This window comes from Carcharodon carcharias, chromosome 19 (assembly GCF_017639515.1).
Source record: "Carcharodon carcharias isolate sCarCar2 chromosome 19, sCarCar2.pri, whole genome shotgun sequence".
Lineage (NCBI taxonomy): Eukaryota > Metazoa > Chordata > Chondrichthyes > Lamniformes > Lamnidae > Carcharodon > Carcharodon carcharias.
In genome coordinates, this window is record NC_054485.1 from 54,117,633 (window position 1) to 54,144,989 (window position 27,357).

Consider the following 27,357-nt stretch of genomic DNA (forward strand, 5'->3'; position numbering starts at 1 on the left):
CACTTGATCGACACCACCTTAAACATTCACTCCCTCCATCACCGATGCATAGTGGCAGCAGTGTGTATACAAGATGCACTGCAGCGACTCATCATGTCTCCTTAGACAACACATTCTAAACCCATGACCTCTGCCATCTAGAAGGACAAAGGCAGCAGATAGATGGGAAAACCCCACTTGCAAGTTCCCCTCCAAATCACTCACCATCCTGACTTAGAAATATATCACCGTTCCTTCACTGTCGCTGGATCAAATTCCTGGAACTCCCTAACAGCACTGTGGGTGTACCTACACTACATGGACTGCAGCAGTTCAAGAAGGCAGCTCACCACCTTCTTAAGGGCAACTGGAGATGTGCAATAAGTGCTGGCCCAGCCAGTGAAGACTGCATTCCGTGAATGAATTTTTAAAAAGCCATGCGCACACCTCTCAGTGCTTTCAGCCCAGGGCTACTGCACAGAACACATGGCCCTGAAAGGCAAGAAGACTGCAGCCCCCCCCCATTCAGTGACGTGTAACGGAAATGCCTTTTGGACACAATGGATGCCTACCATCATGCCCTCTGCCACCACTTTGGCTGAAGGAGGTCCAGCAAACTCACCATTCCAGCTTGGTAGGCGATGGCAGTGGTGGTCAGTGCCAATGCTGCACAGAAGAGGTTGGTCATCCAGTGCAGAAAGAGGATGAATGATATCATCTGTGTCGTCAGGTAAAGCAACCATCTCATCACTCTAAACTCACACACTCACAAGCCCATCACACATTTACTGACATCTCACTCACTGCCAGCTCAAGGGACACCACCACCTATCCTCTCACACACACGTTCACATGTCCATCTGGCCTCATCTTCTTTGCAGACTTTCTCCTCAGCCCTCACCATCTTGAGGCTACTTGCACAGATCAACTTGTGCCCCCCTACACACACCCTGGGGTACACGCCTTTCCCAGTATAGCCTTAGCTCTGCAGCCTCTTCCCTTGCCTGAGGCCACATCTCCCCCTTCCCGAAACAAGCCCTAGCCCTGCAGCCATTGAAAAGCCACCCTGGCTTGCGGTTGCCCTGGTAGGTAGAAACCTGCCCGAGAGCCCCCCTAAAAGTGACGTGGTGCTGCCTGTTAAGCCTGGTGCTGATGACAGCGAGTGCTGCCCAAAGAAAGGTAGGTAAACAAACCTTGAAATCCTGAGTGAAGTGCAGATCACCAGATACACATCGCTTATGTTCAGTTGTGAGAGACGTTGGTGTGCAATCATGCCGACATGCTCAGATGATCCAGCGTGAGGGGATGATTCCGGTAATCTGGGTTTATAATGATATGCAGGTGTATTACAATGAAGTTCCCAACGTCCGACAGCAGGAAACATGGCTCGCTATTGATGGGCAGAGCGGACAATTGCAAATTGGTTTCACAACATCATGAAACTCATTTTTGGCCTTCTTACCATATTGTCCACTCAAGCCGCCAAACATGCCCGCTGCCAATGGTCACGGAAAATTCCACCCTATCTCTTGCCACAACCACATGAAAGTAAATATGCGATGGAATTAAGGAGAAAAAACACCATCCCACAAATAAGTCTAAGAATAAATAGACTACAATACACCCAATCCTATACTTTATAAAACTCATAATTAGTATGTAAATGATTGAGAATTTAATTAACTTAACTTGACAACATGTGATCTGTGGACTTTAATATAAAATGCAGAGCGCAGTAGACCTTTCATTTCTATCCAGTAAATTAAGGAGACCTGCATTTTGCAATGTATTGTAATTATATGCATACTGAAATGATCATAACTGTAAATCCTTTCATTATTTTATACACTGTTTTAATGATTGTCTATAATTATGTTATGAATTATGATTACATGTTTTATTTGCATTGTGATCACAATTTGGCACCTGGTGATTTTTCTATAAACCCATTATCTGCCTGCCTCTATTCTCTGATGTACGATATTTCTTGGGGTCCTTCCACATCAACCTTGAGCTCGGTGACCCTCTAACTCTCCTAAACCACCTCACAATGTGGCACCCCAGCTCGTACCACCAAAACATACCACTCTGCAATCTATCCCCATGGCAACACGGCAGCTCTGGGATCTCCCTGATAGAAATTCAAAATAAGCATCTCCCATTCCCAAAGCTGTCCTTTGATCTGAAAAATATGTCAATACTTTAATATCTTCCCTTACTTGCCAGTTGCTTTCCAACCCTTCTTTGATCTGGGGATATAAATTATTAACTTACATCTACAATGGGTATGCAATCTTACCAGACTCACTGGCTCCATTACAGAGGCAAGAGAGGACCACCTGCTGATTATTGTTTTCCCACTTCTAGACCTGACCCAAACATAGGCCGCCCTTTGAATTGCAATTTCTTTAGATCTGCTTACCAGCTTCGCAAACCAGGGGTTTTCCATCTTACATTTAAAACGTTCAATCCCCAAACTAAAAATTACATTGCTGAAACATATGAATCATGAAATTACATTTCATACCAATCCTCTTTCTTTTTAAAAGATATAATGGCTCTATATCAATATGATTGTTCCAATCATCAACTTTCTTTTCTGAACTAAAAAAGATTAACAATCAACTTTATAAATAAATGGAAGCACTTAAGAGCCTCTTATGGCTTGTTTTCTTTTTTCAGGAAAACATTATTCATGATGTCGCTTAGGTAGGGTATTGTGCCTCCAACTCATACCTTTGGCATTCATTGCTCTCAGCGGTGAGTTAACATGCTGCACAGGCAATGTTGCGCATGTTGCTCCTGGGCAGAATTTTTCAGTCGGCGTGTGGGAGCAGGCCTGACATGCCGATGTGTAAAATGACGTCGGGCATGTGTCTCGACATCATTGCACTGATTTGCAATGTTTTGTTTGGCGGGTACGCACCAGTGTCGGCTGAATGCCCGCCAATTTGTAAATGCCATTAAGGATCAAATTAAGGTTATCGTAATCACTGCCCGTCCAACCTTAAGGTTGGCAGGCAGGCGAAAAGGCCAAGCAGCCTTCCCGTTTTTTAGGAAAGCTCATCCATGAGCAGAATGAGGTTTCCTAAAGCTTTTATTAAGTAAATTAAAAAAATTCATCTAAATAAAAACATACCCCATCTCATGCTCCACCCTGCTCTCTTGCCCACATGCCTGTCCTTGGCTTGCTGCATTGTTCCAGTGAAGCCCAACGCAAACTGGAGGAAGAGCACCTCATCTTCCGACTAGGCACTTTACAGCCTTCCAGACTGAATATTGAATTCAACAACTTTAGATCTTGAACTCCCTCCTCCATCCCCAGCCCCTTTCTGTTTCTTGCCCCTTCCATTTGTTTTTTCCAATAATTTATATAGATTTCTCTATTCCCACCTATTTCCATTATTTTTAAATCTTGTATGCCCCAATAGTCTTTCCACCCCACCCCCACTAGAGCTGTACCTTCAGTGCCCTACCATCCATTCTTAATTAGCACATTCATTTAGATAATATCACCACCTTCAACACCTCTGTATTCTTTTGTTCTTTTGTCTGTGACATATTTTGATTATCTGCTCCTATCACTGCTTGCTTGTTCCTACAACCACACCACCCCCCCAACTTCTCTCTCCACCCCCACCCCCCCACCACCCCGCCCTGCCCCTGCCACCTTAAACCAGCTTATATTTCACTCCTCTCCTTATATTCGCTCAGTTCTGTGGAAGGGTCATGAGGACTTGAAACATCAACTCTTTTCTTCTCCGCCGATGCTGCCAGACCTGCTGAGTTTTTCCAGGTAATTCTGCTTTTGTTTTGGATTTCCAGCATCCGCAGTTTTTTGTTTTTATCACATGAGGGGACATGATTAAATAAATTTATAAACCTTTTATTTAATAATTTCAGAAGCCCTTCAATTTCCCTCAGACAGCTCCGTGCCTCAGGGAGATTAAAGCACTCTTTAGCGTGTATGCATGAAAGAGCACTGGCCCCATTTCTCCCTCTTCCCCCCGGCTGCACAGGTGGCGCTGAGAGCTATCAGTCTCATCTTTCACTGGGCGCCCGCATAAAATGGCAGCGCGGATCCGATCGTGGGTGGCCAACAGCTCCGCGACAACCCCCACCTGCTCTCGCTGAGCCCGCCCACCGCCTGAAAATTCAGGCCGTGGGGCAGAATTTTCTGCCTATCGGACGAGTGGGCCCGAGCCATGGTCTGGCGGGTGGGGAGTCGATCCCCGCCGGAGAAGCGGGTCCTGCTTCTCCCTGCATTTTAAGTGGGCGGGCCAATTAAGCTATGCACTTCCCATGTGGGTGGGGGGGTGGGGGGGCATTCCCCAAAAGCAAGAGTGTGGTTTTTCATGCATCCACACAAAAGAGCGCACATCACCCTGAGGCTAAGTGCTACCTCAGGGAGATAACTTCCACTTTTAAAAATATGAAAAATAGAAAAAGAAAAAATTCCCTAACATGTCCCCCTTATGTGACAATGTCACATGACATGGGACATGTTCATAATTTACAGAATAACTTTATTAAACTTTTTAAAACCCTGAATGAAACCTCATCCTGCTGGTGGATGAGGTTTGATGTTTTCTCTATTTGCCGCTGGGGCTCCTGGCCTTAAGGTTGGATGGACAGGTCCTTTAATTGCATAATTAAACCTGTCAATGGCCTCAATTGGCCATTGACAGGTCGGTGGGTCCACAGCTGATCACACTGTCCCCCTGCCTTCCTGAAAATTTAAATGGGGCGGGATGATGTTGGGGGTTCTGCCTGACGTCATCCCGCATCATTTTATGCATCGATGAGCGGGCCCTGCCCCCTACTCGCCAATGGCAAAATTTTGCCCCTGGTGTTTGTAGGGGTCATGCTTGATGTTGCTGTTGCTGTGTCACTTGCTAGTGACGTTGATGTTGTAACCATTGCTGGTACTGCAGTTGATGTTGTCTCACTAGTTAGTGGTGTTGCTGGTGTTGTTGATGATGTTTTTTGTTCTTCCAGCTCTGGTGCAGATGAAATATGAATCCTGCTTCTTCTCATTTGCTTACTGATTTCAGTCTCAATGACACATGACCTTGGAGTCTCAGCTTCACTAGCAACTTTTGCTGGGTTCCAGGTTTTCATGATTAAATCCTGTACATGTATAGTTTGTCCTTTCATCACCTCAGGCAGAATTTGGCATGCTTGTTGAAGTATTTACCTCCTTCTGCCCGTGCATTAGTAAATTGTTGTCTTACCTCCTCCTGGTCACTTGGAGGGAGTACCTTGCTTGGCAGAGTTGTCTTATACTTTCTTCCATTTAGCAGATCTGCAGGTGATTTTGTATCAGCCTTGAAAAGTGTACATAGAAGTGACAATAAGGTAAGGTTTGGGTCTTCCTTTATCTTAGTATTTTGTAAGGGTTCTCTTGACTGTCTGAACTTGTTTATATATAAACCCGTGTTCCCTTGGGTAATGCAGTGATGAGGTGATGATGTTGAATCCATACGGTAAAGTAAATTTCTTAAATTCCCTGGAGGTAAATTAGGTTCCATTGTCATATTCTTTCAGGAATCCCTTGCTCAGTGAACAGAACTCATACTGCTGAGATGATTGTTGTTGCTCTCAAATATTTCACCTTCTGCATAAAGGGATCTTTTGAGTAGTAGTCTGCAACAATGAGATACCATTCTCCATTGTTTGAGCATAAATTGGCTCCCACAGTATGCCATGGTATCGGTGGTACTTCAGTAGTTATCGTCTCCTCTTTCTGTTGTGTATTTCCATACTTCTGGCATGCATTGCATGCCGACACCATTCTTTTAATGTTTTTGTAGATGCCTAATCCAGTACATAGTTGATCTGGCTCTGAGTTTATGAATTGGATTATAATCCTAGCCCCTTTATTGGGATTATTCCACATCAGGCATACTCCTCGGATGGTCACTCTCACTTAAGGTTGAGAAGATCAGACCACACAGACACTAAAATGGATCTGAAGAACTGATCTAACTCTTCCTGAAAGAAAGGAACATCCAGACAATATTTTTATGCTCTCGATAGCCTTGTTAACAAGTTTTAGCCAGATTATAACAACCTGGAAACCGTAAGGGTTCAGGCATCTCTCTACAACAATGTACCCCTCCACAAAACAGTATATAGAAATGGCCTTTTGGGTTTGGGTACAGAAGACTATACGAGACAATATATTTTCTAAATTATACAATAGTTTATTAAAGAACCGAACGTGCAATTCATTTTTGATGGTAATTCAATCGCATAACGGACAGTGCTAGGATAAGTAAGTATAATCTTGTTGTTATTACTGAATCCAAGTCTTATTAATGTTTCAGAGATATTTAAGATATCCATCAATTTTTAAAGTAGTATTACCTTAAATCCCCAAGTAGAAAGCTATCGTGTCTTGCAAGGATACCTCTATCCCAATTAAAGGGAAAACTATCATCACTACACTATAGCAGACACTTTTACCTTGAGAGACACTGGAATGAATGCTGCTGTGTGGTTTGAGTATTTATACTGAGAGGTGCAGATCATGGTCTCCAGGATTCAGATTGACAGGTTATTTAGGGTCACCCTTGATGTTATCCATTGTTAGATTATAGTATCTTACAATTTATTGATGCCTTACTAAGATGCTGTAAATGTCAGTTCCTGTTTCTTTATCAGAACTGCCTTGTGTCAGAGGATATGCCACATTCTATGCTACAGGATGTTGTTGCTTGAGCACACAATTATGCCTAGACATGTTTGTAAACTTTTTGAACTTTTGTCTAGCAGATGAATTCTGTTTTTACTCTGAACTCTTCTTTTAATTTTTAATCCCTACTTCATAGGAGAATCAGTCTTTTAATTTTATAACTGTGTGTTTATAGCCACATTTCTTCACACTTACATTTCTCTATTCCAATGTGCCCTTCAAGTATCTTCTGGGGAAGTTATTCTTGCATCATTTTGGGTGCGATTATTCTGGATTCTGCCAGAAGAACACCATCTTCTAGTGAGATGTCACTTCTGACAGACCAGTCCTGCTATATTGCTGGCTGTGTTTGCTGTATCTTATCAGGTCATCCCTGGATTACTTGATGAGAGAGCATTTGTAACTCTTTGCCTTTGCTGGCCTCATCTCTAATTTTAACCTCTAATTTTAGGGTTACGTTCACTAGGTGATAGATCTTATACCTACATCTAATATCTTGTGGTTTATTGAGGTAAGCTGCAACTGCTCTACCCCAGGATAGCAGGCACATCTGTTTTAGTGACATTGAACATGCAGTTAACATATTTTCCTTTAAGTGTTCCTCTGAATTATATTGTTCTTAGCTGTCGAATCTCAGTTCCACTGTGTGTCATTAGCATAATGTTGCTTGGTTTCCAAGGCTCTTTCCGTGGGTAGCCATCTTCTTTCAAATTTTTGGGAAAGATCTTCTGGGATAGTCTGAGCAAGATGATGTTACTCTGTGCTCCTGTATCAGGCTCCTCCTTCAGATTTATGGCTGAGGCTTTATTTCTCATTCTCTTCCTGATCTGAATGGTTGTGTGCATTTCTTTTCTCTGGGGACTGTTGTATCCAGCCATTTCATGCCGTTTTCTGGTTCGTCTGCCTATTGTGTCCTCAAACTCATCATCATCTTCCAGGATAAGGATTTTTTGGTTCTTTTTACTTCTCATTCACCCTTTTGCTCTGTCTCTGATAAGTCATTTACCATTGCCTTTCTTTGATCTGCACATTTTTTTCCCCAGTGATTGGGTTTTCCACAGTTTGATTTAATGCCAGACATTTCCTTTTGTCTGTGGACTCATATGGTCTTTAACAGCCCTGGTACTTCTTTCCCTCTGCCCGGTCTGTGTTCTTTTGTTGCTGTTTCACTGCATCAACCCTGCTGCCTTTCCCTTGACTTAACTGAAGGCTAGCTGTTTAGATAGTCAGTGTCTTCATCTGCCTAATTGTGGCTCATGTGCTTTGGCAATGCCTACAGCCTGTGATATTGTAAGCTTTCCCTATCCAATTAAATCCTTTTGTACTTCAGGGTATAGCCCCTAAATGAGTTGATCTAGCAGCCTTTCATCTGTGTCTTTAAATTTACATTTTCAGGCTGCAAAAGCCTCAGAGATAGGGGCAGAGGCCCTCAAGGCTGCTGCCGCCATTCAGTAAGATCATGGCTGATCTGTTTGTGGCCTTAACACCACTTTTCTGCCTAACAGGGCAAACGAGAAGTAAAAAGGACCAAAACATCTATACCCTGGAAGATGACGATGAGTTTGAGGACACAATAGGCAGAGGACATAACGACATGAAATGGCTGGATACAACAGTTTCCGGAGAAAAGAAATCCACACAACCAGTCAGCTCATGAAGAGGATGAGAAATAAAGTCACAACCATAAATCTGAAGCAGAAGCCTGATACAGGAGCACAGAGTAACATCATCTTTCTCAGAGTATACCAGAAGATCTTGCTTGATAGATAATTTGAAAGCCACATTATTTCTTGATGAATGTCCTGTCCTACTGTGTAGCTGTTATTAAGGATCCTATAAACTTCTCCTGCCAGCAGCTTCTTTCCTTTTCTATTTCTTTTCTCCATCCAAACTGATTCTACATTTTGCTGTTCTGAACCAAGATCATTTGTCACTATTGTACTGATCTTATTCATTATTAACAGAGCTACCCCATCTCCTTTTCCTTTCCCCTTTCCTTCTAAAATGTCTCTACCCTTGAATACTCAGGTCCCAGCCGTGATCATCTTGCAACCAAGTCTCTACAATGGCTATCATATAATCCTCATTTATTTCTATCTGTGCAAGCAATTAATTCATCCTGTTATGAATGGTATAAACATTCAGATAAAAAGCATTTAATTCTGTCTTTTTACTGCTTTTGCCTTCTCTGACTGACCTTATTTGCTGGTGAACTCTTATGTTTGCACACTCTGTCCTTTCCTGACACTCTGGCTACCATTAACCACGCTGTTGCCTTAACAATTGCCTCGTCCTTTCCCTTTAACATTCTAAAGCTCTTGAAATGAACCCTCCCCCCGTCCCACTATTTAGTTTAAAGCCATCTCTACAGTCCTAGTTATTTGATTTTCTCGAACATTGGTTTCCATGTAGTTCAGGTGAAGGCTGTCCCAATGGTAGAGCTCCCTTTTCCCCAGTACTGGTACCAATGGCCATTTAATTGAAAATCATTTCTCTCACACCAATTTTGTGACTGCATTTTTCAATCTCATTATGAAATTGTCAACAGGCTTCACTTGATTCCTGCCTAAGGCCTTGAAATTCATAGCAGTGGATCCAGTGATTTGACTTTGGCTAGAAATGTAAGCTGAATTTTTCAAAACTTTTGCCTGGGTTTCTGTTGGAGTCTTCACTCAACTTGCAGCTGTTAAACAAATTTAGCCCTTTCTCTTCTGCCCATAAAAGGATGTAGCTGACCCTTTCATCTTCACTAGTGCCTTTTAGAAAGCTACTGTTTTTTTTTTCATTCATTCATGGGATGTGGGCTTCACTGTCTGGGCCAGCATTTATTGCCCATCCCTAATTGCCCTTGAGAAGCTCGTGGTGAGCTGCCTTCTTGGACTGCTGCAGCCCAGGTGATATAGGTACACCCACAGTGCTGTTAGGAAGGGAGTTCCAGGAATTTGACCCAGCAACAGTGAAGGAACAGCGATATATTTCCAAGTCAGGATGGTGAGTGACTTGGAGGGGAACTTCCAAGTGGTGGTGTTCCCATGTATTTGCTGCTCTTGTCCTTCTAGATGGTAGTGGTCATAGGTTTGGAAGGTGCTGTCTAAGAAGCCTTGGTCAACTCCTGCAGTGCATCTTGTAGATGGTACACACTGCTGTTACTATATGTCGGTAGTTGGGGGAGTGAATGTTTGTGGATGGGGTGCCAATCAAGTGGCTGCTTTGTCCTGGAAGGTGTCAAGCTTCTTGAGTGTTGTGGGAGCTGCACTCACCCAGGCAAGTGGGGAGTATTCCATCACATTCCTCACTTGTGCCTTGGAGATGGTGGACAGGCTTAGGGGAGTCAGGAGGTGGGTTACTCGTCACACGATTCCTAGCCTCTGACCTGCTCTTGTAGCCACAGTATTTATATGGCTAGTCCAGTTCAGCTCCTGGTCAATGGTAACCTCCAGGATGTTGATAGTGGGGGATTCAGTGATGGTAATGCCATTGAATGTCATGGGGTGATGGTTAGATTCTCTCTTGTTGGAGATGGTTATTGCCTGACACTTGTGTGGCCCGAATGTTACTTGCCACTTGTCAGCCCAAGCCTGGATATTGTCCAAGTCTTGCTGCATTTGGACATGGACTGCTTCAATATCTGAGGAGTCTTGAATGGTGCTGAACAATGTGCAATCATCAGCAAAGATCCACACTTCTGACCTTGTGATGGAGTGAAGGTCATTGATGAAGCATCTGAAGATGGTTGGGCCAAGAACACTACCCTGAGGAACTCCTGCAGTGATGTCCTGGAGCTGAGATGACTGACCTCCAAAAACCACAACAATCTTCCTTTGTGTTAGGTATGACTCCAACCAGTGGAGAGTTTTTCCCCTGATCCCCATTGACTCCAGTTTTGCTAGGGTTCCTTGATGCCACACTCAGTCAAAAGTGGCCTTGATGTCAAGGGAAGTCACTCTCACCTCACCTCACCACCTCACTGAATGTCAGACCCCATTTTTGTTTAAATTTCTCAAATGCCGCTACAACATCATTAGCCTTCCAATTCATCATGGGATGCCGCTGTTTACACAATTCACTGAGTTTTTCTCTGTTACTCTGGCACTAATTCGAGTCAATTTTTCTATTTAATTCAGCATTAAATTCATTTAAAATGTTTGAGTTTGCACTCACAGGCAACCTGCGGCCATCATGTTATACCTTCTGGTTGCTAGAATTCAAAATGATTTCACTTTAGACTCAAAATGTGCTGCAGCTTCCTCGAGTGTATTTCTTGCTGATCTCCATGTGGTAGATTGATCGATTGTTACTCAGCACATGACTGCAGTGTGACAGTGAATGTGATACCCAGGGATATATATTCACAAAACAATTAGTCACTAGCCCTTTACAAATAATTTCACACTATAACAATTGGTTTATTTAGTAAAGGCATTGATAATTGAATGGTGGCACTCAGATTGAGATGGGCAGGATTTTGTGCTCCATCTTAACCGCTTGCACTCAACTAAATTCCATTCAATTTAGTGGACATCAGTTTAATAAGTGGTTTTAACCCTTAGCAGGTGAGTAACGGATTCAGTTAAAAATTCATCACTGTCCTTTATGCACCACAAGAAAACTTTAAGCCTCCCCTGCCTCTGCACCCCTCTCCATCCGCCATGAGCACAATAGTCTCCAAAACCCTCTGTTAACTCATTGTCGGGATCATTTTGTCAGCTCCCTGCCAGTGGCCTCCTGTCGTCTAATGTCCCACTGGCTTTCAAAGGCACCCTCCTGATTCTAGCGGGGTTCAAGTCGGACTCAGTCCTACGGTGACAAGACTTGGGGATCAAAATGACCTGGTCTTCACACCGATCGCTGACCCTTCCTCTTCCCCGCCATGGAACTACTAATCCTGCAGACCTGCAAAATCCTTGAGATTTGTTGGAAAGATATAAATTGAGCTGAAAAAGATGAAGTGTAAGTGAATTGCAAAGGGCAGGTGGCAAAAAGAAAAGCAAGGAAACTTGGAAGACTCTTAGTGGAAGACTTTGCTAAGCAAGAATTTCAAATTCATTGATGAGGGAGACAGCACCTATCAGAGTTAGTACTTTATAATGCTTGTGAAATGCATTCATGGAAAAAGTAATTCTCCTTCACAGTCACGGTGAGCAAGTAATGCTCATAATAACATCTTCCGTAAAGCATTAGTCAGTATCAACTTTAAATCCATGCAATCAGATGCAAATAACACTTGATTTGTATTCTCCGACAGCATGGAAAGATACAAGCTCTCTGATATCTGCAGTAGCCCTTGTAGTTCCAATACAATCACAGTCCTAAAAAATTAATGTTACAATCCTTAGCTCCACAGATCTTTATCATCACACAGTTGTCCAACCCTGAGACAATTACCTTCTCGGGGAAGAGCAGGGTTGAATCTCAGTACTCATCAAATTCTGTGGTGATGGTGAAACCAATGTCAGGAGCAAAGAGCCTGTTTTCCACCAGCTGGAGTTCATATTGTGTTGCTAAACATCAGGCAATTCCTTCACCTGCTACTGAATCCACCACAGGGCTTTCTTTATATGAACCTGGGATTATCCAATGCCACATGAGAAGATCCTAGCCTTGTTCATATTCCCAGCATCACCCCAGAGAATCTTTGATGGTATATGTTCACTGCTTCAATTTGCGAAGAGCGTTTATGCAGTGATAACATCCAGTTACACATTGACTGGTCACCTTCCATTGCACTACGCACAGCTCGAGATGCAAGTTGTCTGTCTAGTTATATTATACCTCTTTATAAGGGTATGGCAGTGTCATGATTATGTCACTGGATTACTAGTCTGGAAAAAGTAAGTTCATGTCCCACCATGGCACTTTGGGAATTTGAAATCAGTGTTTTTAAAATGTGGAAATAAAAGGAGAACCATAATCGAAGGGAGTCCCAGACACGGGCTGGGGAGAGGTCCCAAAATGAAAAGCACCAGGCGAGGGACAGGGAAAGTGGAGAGTGAGAGGCTGAGGAGCTGAAGTTGTGCTTGTGAGTTGGTGCTGGAGTGCAGACTCAGGTATCCAGGGGAACAGAACCTTGGGAAACGAGCTTGAAACCCTGCGAGGTTGGCCGTCTTTGAGGCCATCTGAGTTGAAGCAACTTTTTCAAGAGAATTCCAAGGTAGGATCTTTGAAGATGAAGACTGCAATCCTCGTGAAAGAGACAAAGTTTCAATGAGAATTGAAAGAGAAAGTTGAATTGAAAGAGAAAGAGAATTGAATGAGAAAGTTTCAATAACAAAGAAGTTATTGATCTCTAACTGGATCTTACCAAACACTTTGATGTCTGGTCCGGGACCCTAACAGGGGGTAACATAAATGGGAAGCAAAAAGTCTTTTATAAACATATAAAGGTAAAGGGGTAGTTGAAGATAGGTTCGGGTTGATGAGAGACCCAAAAATATCCTCTTGAGAGAGATAGAGGGTATGGCTGAAATACTGAATGAGCAAAAGAAAGATGTGCATTTTTTTAGTCACTTTCATGATTTCAGGAAATGTTTTGCAGCCTATTATGTACTTTTGAAGTGTAGCAACTATTATAATGTAGACAATGTGATAGTAAAATTGCACACAGGAAGCTCCCACAAACAACAATATGATAATGACTGGATAATCTGTTTTTTGGGATGTTGATTAAGGGATAAATATTGGCCTGGAGACTAGGGATAACTCTCTTGCTGTTCTTCAAAATAGTGTCATAGGTTTTTCCATTCACCTGAGAGAGTAGATGGGTCCTTGGTTCAATGCCTCACTTGAAAGATGGGAGGGAGTGGATGCTGCCAATGTTGCAGTAGAGGAGGAGGCAGTTGCAATATTAGATAAGATTAAAAATAAAGAGGAGGTGCCTCAAAGACCAGCAGTCTTCAAACTAGAAAAGTTACTCGGTTCAGAAAGCATACATACAAGGTTGCTGAGGAGAGTAAGGGTGGAGATTTCAGAGGCATTTTCTCTTTAGGCATGGAAGTGATGCCAGAGGTCATGAGGATTGCAAATGCTATGCTCCTCATCAAAAAAGGGGTGAGAGATTAACCTGGGGTAAACAAATCAATCTGTCTAACATTCTTGGGTAAACATTTAGAGATAATAATCTGGTAGAAAATATATTGGAACTTGGAAAAGTGTGGATTAATAAATGAAAGCCAATATGGATTTTTAAAGAAAAATCAAGCTTGACTAACTTGATTCAGTTCTGTGATTAAGTAACCATGAGGGTCAATAAGGGTCGTGAGGTTGATGTTGTGTACATGGACTTTCAAAAAGTGTCTGATAAAATACACATAATAATGTTTTTAGCAAAATTAAAGATCATGGAATTGAAGGGGGAGTGACAACATGGATACAACACTGACTAAGAAACAGAAAGCAGAGAGTAATGGTGAGTGGTTGTTTTTTAGACTGGCAGCTGGGAGTATATAGTGGTGTTCCCCAGGGGCTGCCATTAGAACCACTACTCTTTCTGAATAATGACCTGTACTTGGGGACACAGGACATAATTTCAAAGTTTGCAAATGTCACAAAACCTGGAAACATCCAAAATAGTGAAGAGGATAGTAACAGGCCTCAGAAGGACATAGACGGGCTGGTGAAAAGGGCAAACACAGATTAAATTTAATATCTGAAGTAATGTACTTTGGAAGAAAGAATGAGGAAGGGCAATATAAACTGAACAGTACAATTTTAAAGGAGGTGCAGGAGCAGAAAGATCGGACAGTGCATGTACACACATTTTTGAAAGTGCCAGGACAAGTTGAGAAGGCTATTAAAAAAGCATATGGGATCCTAAACTTTATGAATAAAGAAAGGGAGTACACAAACAAGGAAGTTAGCTAAACCTTTAGAAAACATGGGCTTGGCCTCAGCTGGAGTGCTGTGTCCAATTCTGGGCATCACGTTTTAGGAACAATGTCAAGGCCTTACACAGGATACAGAAGAGATTCAGCAGAATAATGCCAGGGATGAGGGACTTCAGTTATGCAGAGGGACTGGAGAAGCTGGGTTTTATCTCCTTAGAGCAGAGAAGGTTAAGGAAACATTTGATAGAGGTGTTCAAAATCCTGAAAGGTTTTGATAGAGTAAATAAGTAGCAGAAGGGTCAGTAACCAAAAGTCACAGGTTAGGGAAAGCACCAAGGGCTAGATGTGGAACCATTTTTACTCAGTGAGTTGTAATGACCTGGAACCCGCTGTCTGAAAGGATGGTGGAAACAGATTTAATAGTAACTTGCAAAAGGCAATCGGATAAATATTCAAAGGTGGAAAATGGCAGGGCAATTGAGAAAGAGAAGGGAAGTGGGACTAATTGGATTGCTCGACCATAGAGCTATCACAAGGCACAATGGGCCAAATGTCCTCTTTCTGTGCAGCAAGATAACACAATACTGCTCATGTTATGATACTATGAAAATCAGCAACATATGTCCCATACCAATTAACCCACTGAAAACTGTTTCACAGGACAATATCATGATGAATCCTTCGCTGTTGGATCCTTCCCAAAGCTAATTGGAAATCTCTGTCTAACATACAGATTGTCAGGACACACTATCAAGCACTGCTTCAGCAATACTCTGTTACTATGGTCAAATTATGAGGATAGACATGAGTTGCTGTGGTGCAGTCTTTGAAATAACCCCAGGGACTCCAGTTAAACATTGGAAAGTTCAAAGATGGTGAGTGGGACTCTTTTAAATTAGGGGTAGCAGAGACCAATGATGTATTCTTCATCATATTATCACTGCTTTTGATAAAAGTGCCTCCTTGTGGAGGACTGAGGTCAACAAAAGGCCCAATCCACACTTGTTGCTAACAAGCCTTGTTAAAGGCCTAGGATTTTTAAATTAGGGTGGAGTCTTGTAACGCAGCAGGAACACTGAACAGCTCTCCAGATGCCCAGAGTGCAATTTTATAAAGGAACAGCTCCCTCCACTCTTGTTGTGTCTTTGCTCTTAGTAAAAAGTGACAAAAGTCCAAATGAGCCAATCCGAGTAAAGATCGAAGTCGTGAAGAGGGTACGACACTATTCCTCTTTCAGTTCCAAGCTCAGCATCTCCAGAACCCTCTTATGATAAGGATTGAAGACTCAGGTATCTGCATTCACTGTTCCGCGCTGTCTTCTCCTCCAAATAGAATAGGCACATATGTTGCAATCAAGAATCTGAGTGAAGACACACGTGAACAAAGGGTAAAGAGCAGCAGTTAAACTTCTGTCTATGTGTGAACATGCATCTTGCAAGAATGTGGTTTGCTAAGTGTTTGTTGTTTGTCGCATTTAATGGGACGCAGGGCAAACAGCTTGTTCAACTGACAGTACAAGGAACAAGAAAGCCATGTTAGCAGATTCCGAATTGCATCAGCAGGTGGGAGATTGTGTTTTGTGCCTTTGTAAGGCACAAACAGCTTACAGCTCAGCACAATTAAGATGCAGTTTTAACTAGAGGTGTATTCCATATTCTGTTTGCCCAGTGCTTCCCAATATCAAACTTTATGCTGCATGTCTTCCTAACTGTACTTCTCCAAATTGCGATGTTGGCTGCATCGTGTTTCCAAATTCAGCTGTCAGTTTATCAGGCTGGAAAATATTTCACACTCAAAAACATCAAGAGGATTAATTTGTGGGGCTGTGCAAACTAACTGAGAAATGCTGATCATTCTGTAAATGACATAAATCACCCTTGTACCATGCTCAACCATGTCCAGAGACTCTGACATGATTATCAGTTCAAATATTGATAACCCATCTCAGTGATCATCCAGAAAAGGAGCCCAGAACACACTTTGTTCCCACATTCCTTTAATATTGATGTATATTGAGGGGAAATGGCAGAAATGTCGCTGGACTGGTAATCCAGAGGTCCAGGCTAATGTTCGGGGGAACATGAGTTCAAATCCCATCATGGCAGCTGATGGAATCTAAATTCAATTAATAAATCTAGAAGTCTCAAATGGTGACCATGACAGCTATTACTGATGTTGTAAAACGCATCTGGTTCACTAATGCTCAGGAAACTCTTACCTGGTCTGGCCTATATGTGACTCCAGACCCACAGCAATGTGGATGACTCTTAACTGCTCCCTGCAATAGCTTAAAAAGCCACACAGTTCAAGGGCAATTAGGGATGGGCAGCAAAATGCTGACATTGTCAGCAATGCCCACATCCCATGGAAGAATAGAGGAAAAAAATGTGGAATTATTTATTAATACAGATATGGATCATGCATTAATACTGCTGGATGTCAGGGCACCATGATTAATACTGACATATAGGGGCATCATGCAGTGATACTGATATGTATGTAGTATTGTTCATTAATACTGTTGTTTGTGGAAGAATTGTGAATTAATGCTGAGACGTGGAAGGCATTCACATCCATATTCTGGCTGCTGCTCCAGATTTGAGCCTATTATTTTTGTCTCCTTGTCTTTTTTTCTCTTGGCTCCTCTTGACTCTTTCACTATCCATGCCACCTTTCATTTCAACCCTTTCGGGCACTTTACCTTCAATCCCTACCTCATACCAATATGACAGGTACTACTTGCAGCTTCATCTATCCATTCCAAGCTTTAGTATCCTGCCGGTGAGCCCACAGTTACCTCTTGTGCCTCTCTTGACATCCCCCAAAGGGTCCATTGAGGTATTTGCTGTAACCTCCATAAAAGCAGCAATCTCAGCTAATCTGTCTTTCTCTCTCATTGACTGTCCCACTGTGCATGTCAGTTGGAGGATAATGCTGCTCTTCTCCTTCCAATGTCACTCACCTCAGCCACTCCTTTCACTGTGAACTCTGTCAGCATTTTCAGATTTCCAGCATCCACAGTATTTTGCTTTGGAGAAGGTACAGAAGAGATTTACTAGAATGGTTCCAGGGATGAGTGATTACAGTTACGTGGATAGACTGGAGAAGCTGGGCTGTTCTCCTTAGAGCAGAAGGCAAAGAGGTATTCAAAATCATAAAATTGAGTAAATAGAGAGGAACTGTTCCCAATGGCTGAAGGAAGACTGTGGCTTTTTGGTAATGTCACTGGGCTTGCAATCTAGGTATTCAGGTTATTCCTCTAGGGATGTGGGTTCAAATCCCACCACAGCAATTAGGGGAACTTAGATTCAATTAATAAAATCAGGGATTGAAAGCTGGTCTCAGTAATGGTGACCATAAAACTGTTGTTCATTGTCAGAAAAACCCATCTGATTCACTAATGCCCCTTTAGGGAAGGAAATCTACTGTCCTTACCTGGTCTGACCTACATGTGACTCCAGATCCACAGCAATGTGGTTGATTCCTAACTGCCCTCTCTAGTAAATCACTCGGTTCAAGGGGTTTTAGGGATGGGCAACAAATGCTGGCCTTGTCAGTGATGCCCACATCCCATGAAAAACTACATTAAGAACAAGATGGCACAGATTTAAGGTGATTGGCAAAAGAACCAGAGGTGACATGAGTATAATTTTGTTTTACCACCAGTGCTTAGAATTTGGAATGCACTGCTTGATAGGAAGGCAAATACAGTCTCAATCATTGCTTTCAGAAGTGAATTGAATAAATATTTGAAAGGGGAACAATTGCAGGGATATGGGGAAAGAAAAGGGAGGGGTGGAGCTAACTGGATTGCTCTTCAAAATAGCTAACACAAGCTCAATGGGCCGAATGGCTTCCTTCTGTGATGTACCAATCTACACTTCTATTATTTACGGTACTATATAAATGCAGGCTAATGCTCTTGTCTTTATTCTGCATTAATACTGATGGATAAGGTACAATCTGTAGCCTGCGCTGCCAATCTCCAGTGTTGGTATCAAGAATTCGATACAGCTCCCTACAGGCTCTCAGTAGCACGCAGATGCTCAATATAAAATGAGTCAGATTGATACATTAGTCAACCTGAAACTGGCAACCAATTTACACTGATCAATTAAATATAATCCCTCTGCTTTTGTTTTCATTAAGAAGGCTGAGTTAACGTTCCTTGAGGCAATATTTTCATGAACTTGTCTGCAATACTTTAAATAGACAGATATGGAGTAGGATTCCTTGACAATTGTTTAGCCCATGATGCAAAAATAAAATTCAGGACCAGAAATAAAACAGAAATGATAAATCCCCAAAGGGGCCTCACCGTTCAGCCAGGTTTCTGACTCCTGAACCTACCCTGTGACCCCTCTTGGACAGACTGGGGTTGTGGCCATTGGGTTCAGGAGAGGAATAAGCTCCCCTGTAATGCTCTTCCATGGTTGAGTACTCCACTGGCTCCACTGCCCATACTCCCACAGAAACATGATCTTTGATACAGTACCAGGTGGTTAATGCCAGTCATGAAGTAATATTCCCTATTGAAGTAGCAACGTTGGTACCGGAGATGGGAACATTAGGAAAAAAGGGAAACCGGATTGGCAGATCCCATCAACATGAAACATAAAAGTTAAAAGTTTACAGTTTGGGCTGAGGCTGCTGCATAGAATGGGAACAGGGAAATGATATGTATTCAGTTCTGATTGGAAGGCCTGAATTGGGAGGCATGCCTCCACATGCTTTAACGCAGCTTTTACAGCACAACGCCTCTACTGTGCAGATCTTCACATTTCAGCACCATTGAGGAAACACATCACAAACAAAATCAAGATCCTCTCCCACTAAACTCTCTCCGTATTGGTTGGCATGGCACCATTAGGGAACTTGCTGTTAATAATACAATGAGTTAACGAGGACCAATGTCAATTTCTTAGTTTAAGGAAAGCACTTCTGTCTGATGAAGAAAACAACTTTTCCCATTTCTTTCCATAACCTCTAACTTTGCCAGCGTTGTTATTAAATACTGCCAATGGTCACGTTGCGATTCTTTACATTTGTGTGTTAAACAACAATAATACCTATTTATATAGTATCCTTCATAGAATCATAAAATGATTGCAGCACTGAAGGAGTCTATTTGGTTTGTAATGTTTGTGCCAGCTCGTTGCAAGAACAATTCACCTAGTGCCACTCTCCTGCCTTTTCCCCACGGCACTAAAAATGTTTTCCTCTTCAGATAGTGATACACTTGTCTTTTGAAAGCAGTAATTGAAATTGCCTCTGCCACACTTCCATCATTGCTTTCCAGATCCTAACCACTCACTCTTTGAAAAATGCTTTCCTCATGTCAACATTGCTTCTTCTGCAAGCACCTTAAACCTGCATCCTTCAGTTCTCGATCCTTCGCCAGTCAACAGTTTCTCCCCATCTACTTTGTCCAGACCCCTCATAATTTTGAACACCTTTATCAAATTTCCACTCAACCTCCTCTTCTCTAAGGAGAGCAGCCCTAACTCCTCCAATCTATCCATGTAACTGAAGCTCCTCATTCCCGGAAACATTCTTGTGAATCTTTACTACACCCTCTCTAAGCCTTCCTAAAACCTGTTCCCCAGACCTGGAGTATACCAGTGTTTAAACAGGTTTATCAAAATTTCCTTGCTTTTGTTCTTTATGCTCCTATTTTTAAAGGAAGGATTCCATATGCTTTATGAACCGTACTCTCAATCTGTCCCGCCACCTTCAATATTTATGCACATACAACCCTGCTCTGGTCCTGCACCTCCTTTGGAATTGCACCCTTTATTTTAAATTGCCTCTCCTCATTCTTCCTACCAAAATTAATTGTTTCACACTTCTCTGCATTAAATTTTATCTACCACATGTTGGCCCATTCCACCACCCTGTCTATGTCCTTTTGAAGTTCAACACTATCCTCCTCGTGGTTCACAATATTTCCAAGTTTTGTGTCATGCACAGATTTTGAATTTGTGCCTAGTAAATCAAAGTCAAGATCATTAATATATATCTAGACAAACAAGGGTCTTAACACCACCCCCTGGGGAACCCTGTGAAGACCTTTGCCCTGTAAGCAGTAGCTATAAGAACATTTGTAAACACTTTAAAATGTTTGGAGAATCTTGTAATTGATTTTAAGAATGTATGAAAAGGACTTTTAAGAGTTTGCATTAATTGTAAAGGGGTCATTTTTTTTTTGGATAAATAGAAATATTGGTCCAGGCAACACTTGACCTGGAACCAGTACTGACAGGAAGGAAGTTAAGACATGGAAGCCATATGGTCAATCACAAAGGAGGGTTGCAAAGCAGGGGAGCTGGAGGCAATAAGGTGATCAGCACACAGATGCAGACAGAAAAAGAAGCAGAAGCAGAAGAGCTGGAGAGGAGTTGAGAAGATTCCAGAAAGAAGTATGCTATATCAAGAAGATTGCATGGGGAGATCACTTTTTTATATGGAAGTTGCTGCTTGTGGAGAATAAGCTAGCTCATGGAAGGAAAGGGACTAGAACTCAGCTTGGAAGCCCTGTCTTAAAACGGGATATTCAGATGGAGTGGGCTGCCTACTAACTCAGTGAGATAGGTGCTGTTGTATCTGCTCTCCCTTGTGTAATTTATGGTTCATACTGAGTTTTATTTGTCTGTTAATTCATGTTTAATTTATATTGAATCTGATTTGTGTTAAAACATATGTTACAAAAATTGAAATCTTGGTGTGATTTCTTCATTTGGTGATCATTCAGGAAATTTGATTATTTTTGTCTACAGTTTCCACATGGGGATTATAGCAATCCCCACTATAGTATTACAATGTTCCAAAAATTGTATTCATGGGTTACAGTGTACGCAGGGGTTTTTAGTGTGTCCATGTGTTATCTGGGGATGGGTGAGGAAGCTGGTAGGTAGTAAACACTTGACATTGAGTGCTGTGTAGGAATGGCCAATTCTAAAGGGGATACCTCATTATTATTTAATGTTCCATCTCAACTGTGTAAACAGTCATGTTGTGGACCCACATAATGTGATTTCCCTCAACTATTTAAAAGATCCGCTTGCAGAAGAAACAGAGGGTGTATTTTGGAGCTCAGAAGATCATGCAGTACTGTGACACAATTAGAGAAGTCTGGATGAGAATAAAAGTTTTCCTTGATTATTGGGTATTCCCTGGCTGTTCTACTCGGTGCTGTGGTGGCCAGAAGGGAGTTCCTCTTCCCGAAGCAAGGTAAAAAGAAACCTGCTACCACTGCAGCAACAGCTGGAAGTGGCACTACTGATCAGAAACTGAACTAGACCAGCCAAATAAATACTATGGCTACAAGAGCAGGTCAGAGGCTGGGAATTCTGCCGTTGGTAATTCAACTCCTAACTTCACAAAGCCTGTTCACCGTCTGTAAGGCATAAGCCAGGAGTGTGATAGAATACTCTACTTGCCAGGGTGTGTGTGGCTCCAACAACATCCAGGACAAAGCAGCCCACTTAATCAGCACCACATCCACCACATTAAGCAGTCATTCCCTCCACTACCTGCAAGTTCCCCTCCAAACCACAGACCGTACTGATTTGGAACTATCTCACCATTCCTTCATTGCTGCTGGGTCAAAATCCTGGAACTCCTTCCCTACCAGCACTGTGAGTGGGGGCACATCATGCAGACTCCAGTCACCATCTTCTCAATGACAATTAGGGATGGGCAACACATGCTGGCCAAGCCAGAAACACCCACTTTTCATAAGTGAATAATTCGGGAAAAAGCAGGAACATTAGTGTGAATTCTTGGATACTGTTCCACAACTGCTTCACTGCCCTGACCAGGTCAGAAAAGGCCAGCAAATGTAAAGACGTATCTACAGTCTGTGGTACAGCCACTCTTACTCTGCTTTGTCAATCATGCCCCATTAATAATACAGCCACTTCACATTCATCAGTCCCTAGTGTTGTGTTTTCAAGCACATTCTTTCATCCATCCACAATCTCCACACATCCTCACTTCCCCCATCCTCCATTCACTCCTGCAGTCATCCCAAGTCTCATGTTAGCTGATACCACCTCATTCAGCTCCCCCCCAGTTATCTCTACATGTTCTGAAATGGCACCAGGAACACTTTCCTCTAAAACAGGCCACTTTCGTTCATCATGTCTCTGTTCAATTGTCATCTTCACCAGGTTTTTAAAAATTCATTCATGGAATGTGGGCTTCACTGGCTGGAACAGCATTTATTGCTCAACCCTAATTGCCCTTGAGAAGGTGGTAGCGAGCTGCCTTCTTGAACCGCTGCAGTCTATGTGGTGTAGGTACACCCACAATGCTATTATGGAGGAAGTTCCAGGATTTTGACCCAGCGACAGTGAAAGAACAGTGATATATTTCCAAGTCAGGATGGTGAGTGACTTGGAGGGGAACTTCCAGGTGGTGTGTTCCCATGTATCTGCTGCCTTTGTCCTTCCAGATGATAGTGCTCATGTGTTTGGAAGGTGCTGCTAGGGAGCCTTGGTGAGTTTCTGCAACACATCTTGTAGATGGCACACACTGCTGCTACTGTATGTCAGTGATGGAGAGAGTGAATGTTTGTGTCAATCAAGTGCGTTGATTTGTCCTGGGAAATGTCAAGATTCTTGAGTGTTGTGGGAGCTGCACTCATCCAGGCAAGTGGGGAGTATTCCATCACATTCCTCACTTGTGCCTTGGAGATGGTGGACAGGCTTTATGGAGTCAGGAGGCAAGTTACTCTCTGCAGGATTGCTAACCTCAGACCTGTTCTTGTAGCCACAGTATTTATATGGCTAGTCCAGTTCAGTTTCAGGTCAATGGTAACCCCCAGGATGTTGATAGTGGAGGATTCAATGATGATAATGCCTTTGAATGTCAAGGCCCGATGGTTAAATTCTCTCTTGTTGAAGATGGTAATTGCCTGACACTTGTGTGGCATGAATGTTACTTGTCACTTGTCAGCCCAAGCCTGGATATTGTCCAGGTCTTGCTGCATTTGGACATGGACTGCTTCAGTATCTGAGGAGTCGTTAATAGTGCTGAACACTGTGCAATCATCAGCGACCAACCCCACATCTGACCTTATGATGGAAAGAAGGTCATTGATGAAGCAGCTGAAGATGGTTGGACCGAGGGCACTACCCTGAGGAACTCCTGCAGTGATGTCCACCTGCTTCCCATAGACTCGAGTTTTGCTTGGGATCCTTGATGCCACACTCAGTCAAATGCTGCCATGATGTTAAGGGCAGTCACTCTCACCTCACTGCATCCATCAGATACACATCTGTTCAGGGGAAAGAAGGACAAGAGGCGGACCCCACAGATTATTAAAGTGTACCTGAGGAATATTCGAGGTAAGTGGCACCACCTCCCCTGAGCATCGGAGATGGTGCAATTGGTGGTTCACTGGAGCAGGGTGGTATCATTAATGTCTCTGACTCATCTCCTCCAAAACAAATTCGTCTTGAGTTGACATCAGCATCTTATCAAATATGATAACATTAGTCATGTGCATTTCGACATTTGTAACATTTCATGAGTACGTTTGATTTGCCTATTCTCTCCTCCAGACCCACAATGCAAAAAACAAAAGCCCATACTTGGAATGGGCCTCACTCCTGCTGAGGGTCCACAGGAGACATGTACTGAAGACTCCAGGGCAGATATGAGCACGTCTGTCGGACCTGTTAGATACTTAGGTGTTATGTCACCTGGTGTTGCAAGACATAAGTGAGCACAAGCGGAGAATGGTAGCAAGGACAAGTCTGGAGCACTTGTGTTGGAGGACCCAGACCTCCCTTTCCAAATTCTCAGCTGAACAGAGATGCTGAACTCTGGGGGCTATTAACAAAAAGGAGAATGATATTGGATCAGCAACAACTGTACAAGGTTTTCTTTGTTTTGTCAAACACACTGCCCACAATAGTACAGAGAATGGAGAAGTCCAGCTCCAGCATTTGTGGATTTATGTCACAGAGCTTTTCAACTTTCCATTGAAGAGACTGGCAGCCTCTATGGAAGATATATGAGGCACACAGATGAGTCCCGGCAAGCCCAGCCAGTGGCCGTGCATGCTATGCAAGGCAATGCTGCTATCAGCTTCCACAGGATGGCAGGTAAATTGGATATAGGCTTCCAAGACATGCCTGATCTCTTCCAAGCTGGTCTCCCATAGAGAGGAAGGATTTATAGGCCGCTGGCCCAGGAGATGGAGGATAGTGATAAAGATGATGAAAATATGTATGTTTCTCAGAATATTTTCACATCTCTGTTGCCGATCAGCTGAAAATTTATGGAATGAAATCTGTCTCAGTTGATGAATGCTCCTGGTTAGCCTGGGAGAGCTTGGATGGCCATATATATGCAGTCGATGACATCCTACGCCCATGAGAATTCATCCAGAGACGAGACTACCGGTGCCTACTCATTCTGACACAGGGAAAGTTTATATTATACTCAGCCCTGGCAAATAAATTGTCCATCACCTATCTTATGCACTTAAGTGTAGCCATTTGTGAGATCCTGACAGTGTCTCCAGTAATAGCTTGGAAGGAGCCTAAGGCAATGAATTGAGTGTTGGCGACTTTCCAAACTGTGAATTTTGTGTTCCTATCTGATCCAATGGGGAACAAGTCTTCTTCCAGGAGGTTGCAGGTGTCTGCCACCACCTGACATCACAATATCAGCCTTTAGAAACACTGCTCCTCTGGCAGGTCAAAGAAGATTAGCCTCTGCCTCTAGAACCCGTTAGGTGGGTAGAACTTCCAGCCTTATCCTGCTCCACTGTCTCGGTGTAGTTCCCCCTTTAACATGCCCATGCTACTGATGATCCTCATTCTTGTCCTCTTGCTCATTCAATCATAAGTAATGATAGCAACGCCCAAGATGACCTTCTCTCTGAACAACTCTTCAAGTTGCTCCCTCATACCAAGTACTCTCATCAAACTGTAGCCACATGTTAATGAAGAAGGACCTATGAATCCTTAACGTTTATCCACATTGGGCCTTCTGATCTTTAACCAGCCATGTAGATCGATAGGAAATCTCATCTCAGTTTCATTAACCTCGTTAGTCTGCAGGAAAGCAGTGAAGCACCAGTTAACTTCAATTCAGGTCCCCAGTTTAAATATGCTAATGAACTTCCCATCTCTTAACAGCAGGACACTTGTCTGCAATAATAAGCACACTATCAAAATGGCAACAAGCAAGCACATGATAAGTTGGGGTTGAGTTCACAAATTCGACATTTTAAACCCTGCCCTGACCCTCATTGACTCATTGAGGTCAGTCTGACTATAGGAGCAGTCTGTTCATCAATTTTGTGGCCATGGTTTAGTTAGTGTATTAACATGCCTGCGTGTTCCACTGGGATTGATACTCCACTTCATCATCTGACAGCACCAATTGTCCAGTATTTATAAAACCCATCTAACCCAGACTCCATTGAAATCAGTGAAAAAGCTTCAAATCAGGCCGAGGCCTGGAGGACATTGGTTGTAGGTGTTTTTCCAGCAGTTCCTATGGATCCTTGTAAATTGTGAAGGACCCATTTTTGGAAAAATCTGAAGAACATTGAATTTTGAACATCCTTCCTCCTGCGCTATTTTTTATACGTTTGCAATATTAAGTCGAGGCTATGAATATGCCATTTTTCCAAAAACCATGGGTCAGGATAGATGTCCAGCAGAGAAGACCTGGAGAAGGAAGAAATACCTTGTATATCTAAGTTAACAAAGACTGCTGTTGCCAGGCTAAAGACTCTTGCTGATTGGTGAAAAACACCTGGCCTATTCTTTGAACATCTTAGACTTTTAAAAAAAACTTTCAATGAGTGTGCGGGTATGTGTCTTAGAAGCAGGTTACAATAAAAGACTCTCTGTTTCTCTCTCTGCCCCACCTTTATGCTAAACCTTCCCCAGAAATGTCTCATTGGAATGAATCATCTTTTTTTTGAAAGTCTGCAAAGTTGTGATAAGTAAGAATCATCAAGGACAGTTTTACCAACAAATCTGTCTGTAAGAACGTTCAGATCTATTATGACCAGAATTCTGTTAGATCAACAGTGTTGAGATCTTTTCACATTTTATCCTTTCAAAAGAAACGTTCTCAAACTTCAGCCTCTGCAGGGACTGTGTTTGTTTTGTCTTATTTTGTGTTTGTGTGTGTGAGTGTATGGAGCTTCAACTATCTGTGGTTGTAAAAGGAGGGAAAATTGTTACATTTCTAAAATACAACATGTATGTTAACCAGTTTATTAACTTGTTTTAAAAATAAAATTTGTTTTATAATCAATCAATTTTTTTGTGTTTACTGAAAGAAGCCTGTTTAAGGACTTTTTATGCTTGGAATAACCATATCCAACGTAAACAATTGACCAGTTTTGTGGGTGAATTAAACATTTAGATTATTGTTATGACCTGTGGAGAAGTGGGGCTAAAATTAACTGCACACTCCTTCTATCTCAGTCCATAACAAAAGGAATAATTCTCTGATCACTTCAGAGAGGTGTCAGCTACATAAGAAGGGGCATTTTTGAGGGCTGAGGAGCCCTAGACTGGCTGTCCACTGGTGGAATGGTTTTCCAGCTTGAACCAATGCACCAGTCCATCCAGTGAGGCCACCTGGGACTCTTCTGGGAATTAGGCTTTGTTCAAATTTCACCACCTGAAAAATTAAAAGAAAAACTAAAGCAAACTGATTTTAGAAAGACAGTCAGAGGGCATAAGGCATCTTTTTGGTTTTCCCCAGACCTGAACCTTCCCCTCTCCCTCTTCAGACCTGGAACCCTAAGGTACAATTGTTGAACTCTTCCCTAGGCCAGACCTCTCCTTGGTCCTGCTAGCTTTGACAGGATTAACATCC